At 37.7% G+C, this 14139-nt stretch overlaps 1 long non-coding RNA gene across 2 annotated transcripts in view; it reads right to left on the reverse strand.

Moving 5' to 3' along the window:
- The window catches only part of LOC120236740, a 39671-nt gene that overhangs the window by 19952 nt on the left and 5580 nt on the right, over positions 1 to 14139 (reverse strand). The gene's annotated exons all lie outside the window — the stretch shown is intronic.

The following is a 14139-nucleotide window of genomic DNA, read 5'->3' on the forward strand; positions in this document are numbered from 1 at the left end:
CTTACCTCCCTGAGGTTAGAAATGGACATATGATTCAAAAAAAAAAAAATAGAATGCAGGTGGAGGTGATATGTTTCACCCCTGGGCAGAAGTATTTAATTGCAATTGGAGACTTTTCAGAATTTTCTTCCTTGGCTACTGCAATCACAGAAGCAGATGTTGATATTGAGATGCAAAGCTGGGCTATCATGTGGAGGACAGGTGTCTGGAAGGTTACCGGAGGTACAGTGCACTCTGAACAAGATTTAAGCCTTTGTTTTTAGGCCACTGACATTTGGGGGTCATTTGTCACTGCACAATAACCTAGCCTATCCAGACTAATACAAGCTCCAAGTTCCCCAAAGACTCAGAATAAACAAAAGAAACACCTTAGTTCTTTGGAATCAAAGCTTGCAGACAATGATGTTGGCAGGTAACTTTATGTTAGAAGATTCATTTGCAACTTTATCACTGACATTTACTACTTTTAGTAGTAGGTATTTATTAAAACACAGCCCTCAGTGCAACTATATACTGAAAATTGTGTGCCCAATAAAGTTAGTTACAAAACAACTGTCCTGTTGAATGCATTCCATATACCCACTCACCTCTACTTACTAAGCTTTCTTTGAATTGCAAATCTTTTAAAGGAAAGCCAACTTAGCCTAAGACCCTAGGATTTCTTCAATGTCCTTTAATTTAGATAGAAAACAGGACTTTATTTTATTTTCCACCTTTTATTCATTTCATAGGACTTCTTTCTAAATACTTTTGCTATAGATCCGGGGTCAGAAAGATAAATGAGCAAGGTAATAAATGTTTTCAGTTTTGTGAACTATATGATGTCTGTTAAAACTTCTCAATTCTGGCATTGTATCAGGAAAGCTTCCACAGATACCAAATGGATTCCCTATTCACAAAAATTAACAATAGGCTGCTTTTGGCCCACAGATAATAGTTTGCCATATTGTGCTTTAGATGTTACTTCCAGTGTATGTCACATCCATATAATTCCATATTAGCAGCTATCATTATGGCTTATTTTGGGACTACATTAATTAAATTGCCATGCCATCTGACAATTTATCTGATACTCTTCACAATCATGAAACAAAATACATACTCTATTTATGCTCTGGGCTTAACATCTTTTTAAGAAAATAATTTCATACAATACTAGTTCTGGAAGGGTAGATGTAAAAAAAGAAACTAAATAGTATATCTTTGTAGGATATTCACAAGCCATTTTTGCCCAATATTATATTTTAAATATTATATTTTAAATGGACATCTTTTATGGAAACATTTATTTTTCCCTCATACGGATACCAAGAGATAAAAATCTTGGTGAGATAAAAGAAAGAAAGAGATGATAGTAGTCAGTGCAGAACAGAATGGATTTGTAAAACTGTTTCAGAAAATGAAATCATGACTGACATGATCTAACATCTCTCCCTCAGGAAAATACTAGCCCATATCAATTTAGGTCTGTTTTTATTAGTTCAAAATAAAATATCTCTGTTGTTGGAGACTGTTGGAAAGAAGAGGAAAGAAAAAGAAAGAAAAAAATGCATATATACCCAAGTCTCCTAGAAGGAAAATAAAATAGTTTTACTCTTTTTAATTTCAATCTCAAATTAATTTATTTTAATGCAACATATATATTGTTAAGTTTCTATTTGAATTTCAGTTAGTTAACATAAAGTGTAATATTACTTTCAGGTGTAGAATATAGCAATTCAATACTTCCATACATCACCCTGTGCTCATCACAGCAAGTGCCCTCCTTAAGCCCCATCACCAAATTTACTCTTCGTCCTATTCACCTCCCCTCTGGAAACCATCAGTTTGTTCTCTATAGTTAAAAGAGTTAGTTTCTTGGTTTGCCTCATTTCTCCTCCCCGCCCCCCCTCCCCCACCAATGCAACATATTTTGAATTGCTGGGGCAAGGAAGTAAACAAGGAAGCCAGCTATAGCAAATGAATTCAAGCACAAAGTTACGTAAAAAGAGGAATTATGCTAAGACCCAAGACTATTTTGTTTTCTGCCTCAAACAGCATGCATATGGGCAGGGGGCAGGGGGAGACATATATGTATCACACAATAGTGCAGGGTCTCAATGAGCACATGCAGAACACTAATTAAAATCAATTTTATTGGCTTATAAAAGATAAATGAATGAACTTTGTCTTTTAATGTACTTCATTCGTTTGTTCCTGTATAAACCCCTGAATATACTCATCAGTTGATTTCTAAAGAAACTGGGATAAGTTCTCCACCTGACTGCTTCATTGCTCACTCAGGATATAACCAAGGACAAGACCTCCTTCAAAGGGAAGAAAATAGATTGGTGCAGACTGGAATGGTTCAAGCATGAAATAGATTGTAATGTGCCCCTGTGTCCCAAAAAAAAGTGGAAGCACTTCTTTGTTCAGGTTACTGTGACTGCAGTGTAAGTGCCACATAGCTGGAGATGTCACTGAGCCTGAACAGGACTGAACACTGAACGCAGACTGGCCAAGAGATGTGTACACAGTCTTTGGATCAAACTGGCTCATCTACTACAAACTGTATGAGCTTGTGCAAATTAATCATTAAAAGTTTTGGCTTTTCAACTATTAGGTTGAGCTATATAAAACTGCCAATATTTGACTTTTAATCTACAAAATTAGCAATTTCATGATTCATCATCTGCATCTACATCATTCTATGGCTGTGATTAAGTAACATGTTTCTGTAAATGTACAGGTACAGTATAAATGCATTTGTAATTTTTCTACTTCCTCTAAGAAAAACTATTGATTAGAAGTTATTATTTAATAATAGCTACAATTCATTTTAATTGATTTATATACACATATTAATAATTGATAAGTATATATTTGTCATTCAAGAAATATAAACTGTATTGTAGAAAATTAATTTAATAATGTGTATAAACCTAAAGCTTACTTCATCATTTTTTTAAAAGTTTTATTTATTTCTAGGAGAGAGAGAGAGAGCGTGAGCAGGGGAGGGTCAGAGAGAGAGGGAGTCACAGACTGAAACAGGCTCCAGGCTCTGAGCTGGCAGTCAGCACAGAGCCCGACGCGGGGCTCGAACCCACAAACCGCGAGATCATGACCTAAGCGAAAGTCGGACGCTTAACCGACTAAGCCACCCAGGCGCCCCTAAAGTTTACTTCATCATTGGTAGAGCCTTTGTCAAGAGTCATGTCATCAGGCTAGACATGTCCTATGCAACAACATGCTCCTCTGTAATGGTTTGATACACCTGTTTACACCTGCCTTATTTCAGGTTAGCAGGCATTTGTAAAGTTACTTTAATAATCTTGGCAAGCTCTGTCAAGATGTTGCAACAGTGACTTCACTTGGACCTCCATCTGCATGAACAAGCCTCCAGAAATATAGCAGAGCTCCATTATTCATTGAAATGGGATCTGTACCTTACACAGACATTCAGCTCTGATAAAGCCCAGTTATACAACACTGAAATGCTCAGAAGATGTTTGGCTTAAAAAATATACACATTCATAAAGTTATTTAATTCTTTTGCTAAGGGTATATTTGTGCATTATTATAAAACCTGGGAATTTTGGTCAAGGACCCATTTGATAGATATTAATATTAAATAAATCCAAGGTGAAGAATTGAGAGTTCATATGGGGAGAAGACTGAAGCAGGACAACAGAAAATGGTCACTAAGTCTCTAGGGTAATTAAGAAAGCCCAAATGAGTTGTTTTAGAACTGAAGAAACAAAGATTATCCATAATTAATAATGAGATGTGACAGATTGGCTGGTAATGTTTATAATTACAATTAAACCACAAAAGGCACCTGACTTCCATTGGAATGTGGCAAGTGCTTTGTGGTTGCAATGCATCACCTACTCAAATTTCTCAAAATGTTTTTTAGATACTCTATTAGGTTAAAAACACTCAGGAAAAACATTTACAGTCATAAAAACACATCACCCTTCTCCTCCTTTATATCTGGAGTTTACAGAAGGTGACATCAGTGAGAGAGGCTATACATCTCCACAATTTCAATCATACTCTACAAACTAGAGGATGTTGAATATTCTACTCTTTCATCCTCACCTATTTCACAAGTCTCAGACTGTTCTGGAAATAACTGGAGTTGTAGCCTGAACACTAATGAATTTTCTGAACCATAAGACCCATTGGAAACGAGGCTGAGACTAAAAATCTTGGCCAAATTTTAAAACGTATGTTCATTGACTTAATTTCCCATCAGAGAGCCTCTTCTTGTGACCTTGTGGACTTCGCCCACTTCCTACATTCCCAAGGTCCTTCTTATATCTTAAGCAGCCATTGTCCAGAATAGGGTAATTTAGTATCCATTTTTAATTTTACAGATTATTTTTTAAATGTTTCTTTATTTGAGAGTGAGAGAGTGCGCACGTGCACACGAGTGGGGGAAGGGCAGAGGGAGAAGGAGAGAGAGAATCACAAGCAGGCTCCATGGTGTCAGAGCCTGATGCAGGGCTCAAACTCAAGAATCATAAGATCATAACCTGAGCCCAAATCAAGAATTGGACGCCCAACCGACTGACTCACCCAGGCACCTCTAGTGTCATAGATTATTTTATCATGATTTTATAGTTTATACTTATGGTAGTTAATAGAATAACATTCACTTTTTGTAATAATTACATTTTACTTTTAAGAGAAAGTCCAAGAGTCACTAATGATGTAAGTTTTAGGTTTTAGGCTCTAATATTGGATATTTATTGGTAGATATTTTGAGAAATTTTTGAAGCATCTTAGTGATATGGCCCTATATTTCTGACCTATGTCAGGTCACTCCTGTTACTAATCAATCAAGAAACATTTATTTTGTACCTAGTAGGAAGGTATATGCTGTAGAGCATTACAACATAAGATAAAGTTCATCTGAAAAATACCTGATTTTTCTTGAGCCTTCTAGGTATCATGGTGTCATTTGAGAATGCCCAGCTGCTGGAGGAAAATTGCCCAGAGGCCAAAAGTTGCAGCTTGCAAAAATCTAACCAAAGTACAAATGGAGCCTTTGGCGTTAGCCACTGAATAAGACTCCAGAAGAGATCTTACTCTGAAAGCAGAAGTTCCCCAGAACAGCGTTACCTTGAGAAGCACAACAAAAAAGGAAGGAAGCATGTGTCACAAAAAGAAAAAAAAAACTGGATTTTACAGTGTGTCTCTTGCCAAATATTTTGTGGAATAAGCATTTGAGGAGATTTAGGGGGTGGGGAGACAATTCCATTTTCCTCCTTCTTCCAAAAACCCTGTTCTGCCTGCATTTCTGAAGGTAGTTTAGCTTGGTAGTCTAAGGTCTAAGGAATAAGTATGGCAGTGCGAGTTATTGCCTGAGAAAAACTCTCCCAAGGCCACCTTCTCCTTCACACATCCCTCTATAACTAAATTCATGCTAAAAGGAATGGCAATAACAGCATGAGTGGGAAAATAATGTAGAAATTGCTGCAACCCATGGAGTGTACAACTGTGAGTAAAGTGAACTTATTTACTGGCAGTGAGGTTATAGGCTGATGGCCTTTGGAACAGGGATGACAAACAGACTGCCCCTGGGACAAATTTAACTGATAAATGGGATTTAAATGTGTTTATTTTCTCAGACATGTAATTAAAAGCAGACATATTCTTCTGAGAGAATATAAAAATTGTACCTTCCCAGACAGCAGATTTAAGGCTTAAATGTTTGCCTTTGCAATCATTTTTAATATTCATTTTTAATATAATATTCATTTTTAAACCACCATATCTTTAATTTATTTCTAAGAGGGGAAAAACATTAATTTTATTTTATTTTATATTATTTAAATATAATTTATTGTCAAGGTAGCCAACATACAGTGTACACATGTGCTCTTGGGTTCAGGAGTAGATTCTCATGATTCATCACTTACATAACACACCCAGTGCTCATCCCAACAAATGCCCTCCTCAATGCCCATCACCCATTTTCCCCTCTCCCCTGGACCACCCCTATCAACCGTCAGTTTGTTCTCTGTATTTAAGAGACTCATATGGTTTGCCTCCCTCTCTGTTTGAAACTATTATTTCCCCTTCCCCTATGCTCTCTGTTAAGTTTCTCAAATTCTACATATGAGCAGAAACATATGATATCTTTCTCTGACTTTTTCACTTAGCATACTACATTCCAGTCCCATCCACATTGTTGCAAGTGGCAATATTCCATTCTTTCTCATTGTCAAGTAGTATTCCATTGTATATATAAATCATATCTTCTTTGTCCACTCATCAGTTGATAGACATTTGGGCTCTTTCCATAATTTGGCTGTTGTTGAAAGTGCTGTTATAAACGTTGGTGTACATGTGTCTCCATAGATCAGCACTCCTGTATCCTTTGGATAAATTCCTAGTAGTGCTATTGCTGGATCATAGGGTAATTCTATTTTTAATTGTTTGAGGAACCTCCATACTGTTTTTTCAGAGCAGCTGCACTAGTTTGCATTCCCACCAACACTCCAAGAGGATTCCCTTTTCTCTTCATCCTCTCCATAATCTGTTGTTTCCTGAGCTGTTTGTTTTAGCCATTCTGACCAGTGTGAGGTAGTATCTCAATGTGGTTTTGATTTGTATTTACCTTGATGATGAGTGATGTTTAGCATTTTTTCATGTGTCTATTTGCCATCCGTCTTCTTTGGAAAAGTGTCTATTCATGTCTTCCACCCATTTCTTCACTGGATTGTTTTTTTTCAGGTGTTGAGTTTGGTAAATTCTTTATAGATTTTGGATACTAACCCTTTATCTGATATGTCATTTGCAAATACCTTCTCCCATTCTGTCAGTTGCTCTTTGGTTTTGTTGATTGTTTCCTATTCTGTGCAGAAGCTTTTATTTTTTTTTTTAATGTTTTTTATTTATTTCTAGGAGAGAGAGAGAGACAGCGTGAGCAGGGGAGGGTCAGAGAGAGAGGGAGTCACAGACTGAAACAGGCTCCAGGATCTGAGCTGGCAGTCAGCACAGAGCCCGACGCGGGGCTCGAACCCACGAACCGCGAGATCATGACCTAAGCGAAAGTCGGACGCTTAACCGACTAAGCCACCCAGGCGCCCCTGTGCAGAAGCTTTTAATCTTGATGAGGTCCCAATAGTTCATTTTGCTTTTGTTTGCTTTGCCTCTGGAGACATGTCTAGTAAGTCGCTGCAACTGAGGTCAAAGAGGTTGCTGCCTGTTTTCTTCTCCAGGATTTTTGATAGTTTCTTCTCTCACATTTGGGTCTTTCAACCCTTTTGAGTTTATTTTTGTGTATGGTGTAAGAAAGTGATCCAGTTTCATTCTTCTGCATGTTACTGTCCAGTTCTCCCAGCACCATTTGCTAAAGAGACTGTCTTTTTTCCATTGGATACTCTTTCCTACTTTGTCAAAGATTAGTTGGCCCACATTTGTGGGTCCAATTCTGGGCTCTCTATTCTATTCCATTGGTTTATGTGTCTATTTTTGTGCCAATACCATGTGCCATACTTGATGTTTACTACAGCTTTGTAGTAGAGGCTAAAGTCTGGGATTGTGATGCCTCCACTTTGGTTTTCTTTTTTAACATTACTTTGGCTATTTTGGGTCTTTTATGGTTTGGTACAAATTATAGGATTGTTTGCTCTAGCTCTGAGAAGAATGCCAGTGCAATTTTGATTGGGATTGCATTGAATGTGTAGATTGCTTTAAGTAATATTGACATTTGAACAATATTTGTTCTTCCAATCCATGATCATGGAATGTTTTTCCATTTCTTTGTGTCTTCTTCAATTTCTTTCATAAGTTTTCTATAGTTTTCAGCATACAGGTCTTTTCATCTTTGGTTAGGTTTATTCAAAGGTATCTTATGGTTCTTGGTGCAATTGTAAATGGGATCAATTTCTTGATTTCTCTTTGTGTGGATAAATTATCATTGTATAGATATGCAACCAATTTCTGTACATTGATTTAGTATCCTGTGACTTTGCTGAACTCACATATCAGTTCTAGCAGCTTTTTGGTGGTCTTGTGGGTTCTCCATGTACAATATCATGTCATCTGTGAAAAGGGGAAGTTTGACTTCTTTGCTAATCTGGATGCCTTTTACTTCATTTTGTTGTCTGATTGCTGAGGCTAGGACTTCCAACACTATGTTAAGCAACAGTAGTGAGAGTGGACATCCCTGTCATGTACCTGATCTCAAGGGGAAAGCTCTCACTTTTTCCCCACTGAAGATGATATTAGCTGTGGGCTTTTCATATATGGCTTTTATGATGTTAAGGTAATGTTCCTTTTATCTCGACTTTCTTGAGGGTTTTTATTAAAAAAGGATGCTGTATTTTGTCAAATGCTTTTTCTGCATCTGTTGACAGGATCATGTGGTTCTATTCTTCTATTAATGTGATGTATCACATTGATTTGCAAATACTAAACCAGCCCTACATCCTGGGAATGAATCCCACTTGATTATGGTGAATAATTCTTTTAATATACTGTTGAATTCGATTTGCTAGTCTCTTGTTGAGAATTTTTGCATTTGTGTTCATGAGGAATATTGGCCTGTAATTCTGCTTTTTAGTGGGGGGTCTCTCCTTTTAGTGGGGTCTCTGGTTTGGGAATCAAGGTAATGCTGGTTTTATAGAATGAGTCTGGAAGTTTTCCTTCAATTTCTATTTTTTGGAATTGCTTGAGAAGAATAGGTATTTACTCTGCATTAAATGTATGGTAGAATTCCCCTGGGAAGCCATCTGGCCCAGGACTCTTATGTGTTGGGAGATTTTTGATAACTGATTCAATTTCTTTGCTAGTTATGGGTCTGTTCAAATTTTCTATTTCTTTCCATTTGAATTTTGGTAGTGTGTGGGTGTCTAGGAATTTGTCCATTTCTTCCAGGTTTTCTAGTTTAATGGCATATAATTTTTCATAGTATTCTCTAATAATTGTTTGTGTTTATGTGGTTGTGATCTCTCCTCTTTCATTCATGATTTTATCTATTTGGGTGCTCTCTCTTTTGTTTTTAAGAAGCCTAGCTAGGGGTCTGTCAATTTTGTTTATTCTTTCAAAAACCAACTTTTAGATTCATTGATATGTTCTATTTTTTTTTTATTTTATATTGTTTATTTCTGCTCTGATTTTTATTATTTGTCTTCTTCTGCTGGCTGTGGGGTTTCTTTGCTGTTCTACTTCTGGTTCCTTTCGATGTGTGGTTAGGTTTTGTATCTGGGGATTTTTCTTGTTTCTTGAGGTAGGCCTGGAATGCAACATATTTTCCTCTTAGGACTGCCTTTGATGCATCCAAAAGGGTTTGGACTATCGTGTTTTCATTTTCATTTGCTTCCATATATTTTTTAAATTTCTTCTTTAATTGCCTGGTTGACACTCATTCTTTAGTAGGATGTGCTTTAACCTCCATGCATTTGGAGACTTTCCAAATTTTTCTTGTGGTTTATTTCAAGTTTCATAATGTTGTGATCAGAAAACATGCATCTCAATTCTTTTATATTTATTGAGGGCTGTTTTGTGACCCACTATGTGATCTACCTTGGAGAATGTTCCATGTGCACTCGAGAAGAATGTGTATTCTGCTGCTTTGGGATGAAAAGTTCTGAATACATCTGTCAAGTCCACCTAGTCCAGTGTATCATTCAAGGCCACTGTTTCTTTATTGATTTTCTGCCTAGATGGTCTTTTCATTGCTGTAAGTGGAGTATTAAAGTCCCCTGCAATTACCATATTCTTATCAATATCATTGCTTATGTTTGTGATTAATTGATTTATAAATTTGGGTGCTCAAGTTGGGGCATAAACATTTAAAATTGTTAGCTCTTCTTGATGGCTAAATGCAATCATTATTATATAGTGCCCTTCTTCATCTCTTGTTACAGCCTTTAGTTTAAAATCTAGTTTGTCTGAAAAAAAAGTATGGCTACTCCAGCTTTCTTTTGACTTCTAGTAGCATGATAGATGGTTCTCTATCCCCCCACTTTCAATCTGAAGGTGTCCTCTGGTCTAAAATGAGTCTCTTCTAGACAGCATATAGATGGATCTTGTGTGTGTGTGTGTGTGTGTGTGTGTTTCTTTTATCCATTCTGATGCCCCATGTCTTTTGATTGGGGCATTTAGTCCATTTACATTCAGAATTATTAATGAAAGATATGGATTTAGTGTCATTGTGTTATCTGTAGGTTTCATGCTTGTGGTAATGTCTCTGGTCTTTTGTAGTCTTTTTAGCATTCCACTCAGAGAGTCCCCCTTAGGGTCTCTTGCAGGGATGGTTTAGTGGTCATGAACTCCTTCAGTTTTTGTTTGTCTAGGAAAACCTTTATCTCTCCTTCTATTCTGAAGTATAGCCTTGCTGTATAAAGGATTCTTAGCTGTATATTTTTCCTATTCAGCACATTGAATATTTCCTGCCATTCCCTTCTGGCCTGCCAAGTTTCAGTGGACAGGTCTACTACTACCCTTATGTGTCTACCCTTGTAGGCCAAGGTCGATTTGTCCCTAGCGGCTTTCAGTATTCTCTCTTTATCTTTGTATTTCGCAAGTTTCACTAATATGCCATGGAGAAGACCTATTCCTGTTCAATCTGAAGGGAGTTGTCTGTGCCTTCTGGATTAGGACGTCTGCTTCCTTCCCCAGATTAAGGAAATTCTCAGCTATAATTTGTTCAAGTAAACCTTCTGCCCTTTTCTCTCTCTTCTTCTTCTAGAACCCCTATGATATGGATATTATACATTTCATTGAATCACCTATTAATTCTCCCCTCATGGTTTAGTGTTTTCTTATCTCTTTTTCTCAGCTTCATCATTTCCCATAATTTTATCTTCTATTGAATTTATTCTCCCCTCAGCTTCTTCCCTCCTTGCTGTCACCACATCTAATTTATTTTGCATCTCATTTACAACATTTATTTTAAAAAAATTTTTTAATGTATATTTACTTTTGAGAGAGAGAGAGAGGTGTGAGTGGGGAGGGGCAGAGAGAGGGACACACAGAATCTGAAGCCGACTCCAGGCTCTGAGCTGCCAGCACAGAGCCCAATGCAAGGTTTGAACTCACAGACCGCGAGATCATGACCTGAGCCAAAGTCAGACACGTAACCGACTAAGTCACCCAGGTGCCCCTCAGCATTTGTTAACTCATCACAACTATTTCTTAGTTCATTGATCTCTGCAACAATAGATTTTCTGCTGTCTTCTTTCCTTTTTCAAGCCCAGCTATTAATCTTATGACCATTATTCTAAATTCTTGATCAGGTATATTATTTATATCTGTTTTGGGCAATTCTCTAGATGTCATTTCTTCCTGGAATTTCTTTTGAGGAGAAGTCTTCCTTTTCATCATTTTAGTTAGTTTTATGTCTTTTAATAGCTTGTTATATGTCCTGCATCTGGAGTACTACTATATTAAAAAGGGCTCATACACTGTCCAGGGCCTGGCCCTTCGAGAGGTATTTTTGGAGTGTATTGCATGCTCCCTGTCTTTGTGACTCTGGTCGCTTTTATCTCCCTACTCATAGTGGTGGTTTGGACCTTCCACCAAGGTATGCTTTGTTTGCTGATGTAATGCTGGAAAAAAATTTAAAAGGGGGTAGTGGTAGAAGAAGCCTCATCCCATACAAAGAGAGAAATGACAGGTGCAGGGGAAAAAGAAAAGAAGAAAAAAAATTGAGAGGGATACAAAAGAGGAATAAAAAGAATGATTAAAAATGTCTGCTTAAGCAAACCAACAATCAGACTAGAGAAGCGAAGGAAGAGGAAAAAAGGAAGAAATATATATATATGTTATATACAACATATATGTTATATATATAATGTATATAATAAGAATTGAACAAGAATCAAATCAAATCAGAAAATGCAAAACCACTGGACAGAGATCAGATGGTACCTTGGAACTGGTGACTATGCTGATCTGGCAGAGGGGCCACCTGGTTAGGTCAGTGTCAATCTTGCTCTGTTAGATACACATTTACCAGGCATGGAGGAGTGTGGTTTGGTGTAGGTGGGTCCCGCCTCCACTGTGAGCCCTTTTCCGTTCCCTGAAGCCCCACCTTGTTGGTGATGGGGGGAAAATGGTGACACCCCAGTGTCTCCTCCCGGGGTTGGGTGGCCTATCCCACTCTGTTCAGGCTGTCCTCACAGTGCTGCAGGAGTGCAAGCACACCAGTTTGTCCCACTCCATAGTCTCCCATGCCTCCCAGGTGGTCAGTGGGATTCAAACCCTAATGGCTTAAAGGACCCCACTCTGCACCCTAGTTCCGAGGTAATGCCTCTCCTCCCAGTCCACTGACCAAGGGCCTCTGGCTGGTGGGTGCATGCAGGATCTTTTGTCTTTGGAATGATTATATGCCTTCTTCCCACAGCACTCAAGGGAGAGGACTTCTCTCCCTGACTGCGCCTCTGAGCTCACTAAGGACCTAGGACCGGCTCCCCCTGCTCCCCAGGCACACATACAGGGTGGCAGGCCCAGTCTGGAGAAAGCCCGCCAGTCCTGGATTGAGTTAGAAACTGGTTCTTTCTCTGGTTTTTCTGTTCTCCAGTTCATGGGTTTTCTCTTATCCAAATACAATCCTATACTTCTCCAGCCTCTCTTTCTCTTCCTTTTGTCTCTCCTTAGAAGAGGATCCCACCCCTCCATGGCTATACTGCCCGTTTCATCTCTCCCAGTTCACAATCATGCACCAATGGACCACCAAAGTTGTCCCCGTGGGCCCCTGGAGATGTTTCTGTCACTCAGTAGTCCAGATTCCTGGAATTCCAAGTCTTCTGGCCTCAATACCTACTGTGTTTGAGGGAGGAGGGAACTTCGGGTCCCCCTACTTCTCCACCATGTTCAAAAACAGTAATTCTAAAATACTAAGTGTTAATGCCCAATTTTATGTATAAGCATTATGTGACCTGAATCTTTGAGAAGGTTGTTTGAATTATATGGTAGGAATCCTGCCAGTAGAATTTTGGATAACTTTTTTAAAATCCTCCTCCACTAGCTTGGAGAGAAAAAACAATATTGTAGTATAATATAAGCAGCAAAAATAGTTTAAAATTAAGCTTAAAATCATGGCCCACACAAAATTATTGGGGAGGGGGGGGAGTCTTAGATAAAGAAACAATTTGTATGGGGAAACAAAAACTATAGAAACTAATGAGGGTTTTTTTGTTTTGTTTTATAATATTTTACTAATATGTTTTTTGAAATATGTTGGAGGTAATTATATACTTTTATTATTGAAGATTTTAAAAATACCTGTACTTCTGCTCTTTTCAATATATGATTACAGTTCTATCTCAAGTGTGATTAAAAACAGTTGAAAACCAGTAATCGCTGATGTTAGTAATAATCCCTTTTACTCCTAAGTAATGTTTTCCTCTCATTATTTCCTTACACTGCCTTGTTAATTATCACTTTTTACTGTTTAAAAGTTTTTCCTTAGGGAAAATAAAACAAAGAGAGAAAGAATTTAGCTTGAAAGTATAATTCCTTATTTTTCTTCTTCCAAACGTTGACCTAATTTTATGACACCCATTTTGCAAATTGTAACAAAATCTAGTTCCTTAATCCCCTGAAATACCAGATGGAAGTGTACAAACATGGCTCAGTCCATGGCATTATGTTCTTCATATATCTATATACTCAACTTATTTGATTGCTTTAAGTTAAATGTATTAAAAATGGGAGCATGAAAAGGAATGTAATTGCCATCCTTAGAAAACATCTAAGTCAGTGTCTTTTATTTGGTGTCTATTCCTTTCTCCTTTGAATTCAGAGATGTGTTCTCTCTGAGGTTCTTCTTGTTTTCTCATGCTAGACATGAAAAAAAATATATGACAAACATGCCCTGTTCTGCAATAGGACAGAATAGCCTAATTGGTCTAGAGTTTTTCTGGGTCCTGGTGTTAGCAAAACTTTTAAGAGTAAGATGGACACCAAGCTTGTGCAATAATCTAAGCTTAAGTGACCTGCCTTCCATTTGACTACCCAGCAAATATATAGCCCAAAGGGAAGATTTGATTTGGTCCAGGTTGCCTTACTCAATTCCAGGATGTCCTTCCCAGAAAAGTTTATGCTAGGTCAATTCACTGGTGCTATACTTCTGTTGTGATATACCTTACTGTTTAGGTTTGCCTTTGTGACAATTGTGAGTTTGTTGCTAGAAAGCTA

This window comes from Hyaena hyaena, unplaced genomic scaffold (assembly GCF_003009895.1).
Source record: "Hyaena hyaena isolate Hyena2069 unplaced genomic scaffold, ASM300989v1 scaffold_161, whole genome shotgun sequence".
Taxonomy (NCBI): domain Eukaryota; kingdom Metazoa; phylum Chordata; class Mammalia; order Carnivora; family Hyaenidae; genus Hyaena; species Hyaena hyaena.